This window comes from Adiantum capillus-veneris, chromosome 12, assembly GCF_014529385.1.
Source record: "Adiantum capillus-veneris isolate H3 chromosome 12, ASM1452938v2, whole genome shotgun sequence".
NCBI classification, from domain to species: Eukaryota; Viridiplantae; Streptophyta; class Polypodiopsida; order Polypodiales; family Pteridaceae; genus Adiantum; species Adiantum capillus-veneris.
In genome coordinates, this window is record NC_140942.1 from 6,742,210 (window position 1) to 6,742,587 (window position 378).

The following is a 378-nucleotide window of genomic DNA, read 5'->3' on the forward strand; positions in this document are numbered from 1 at the left end:
CTTCATGCTTACCGATCTTTACCATTTCCACATGTTCGATGACCATTTCTAGTCCTAAAGCACTGTCGATCCTTTTCGATGCCTCTTCAAAAACACCTGTCCTATACCTGCCGGCACGTCTTTGCCCTTGCACTTCCATAGTTTCTGTTGCGATATGAAACCCCGCTAGCTGCAAAGACTTTAATTCCAGCACTATTAAGTTCGTGCCCTGTGCTACTTGTCACTCAAGTGGAGGTCTTGGAGGCCGCATCACAATATATGGACATACATCCCATACATGTTTGACATCATCACTACAAAACATACCCATGTCTCATTGTTACGCCCCTCCCAGTTGCGTTTCCCCCAAAAACTTGGTGCCGTTGTTCCCTCTTTGCA

General features: G+C 46.0%; 1 pseudogene; it reads right to left on the bottom strand.

Annotated features, from left to right (window-relative positions):
* Positions 1–319: 319 nt before the first annotated feature.
* The window catches only part of LOC147445268 (uncharacterized), a 490-nt pseudogene continuing 431 nt past the window's right edge, over positions 320–378 (bottom strand).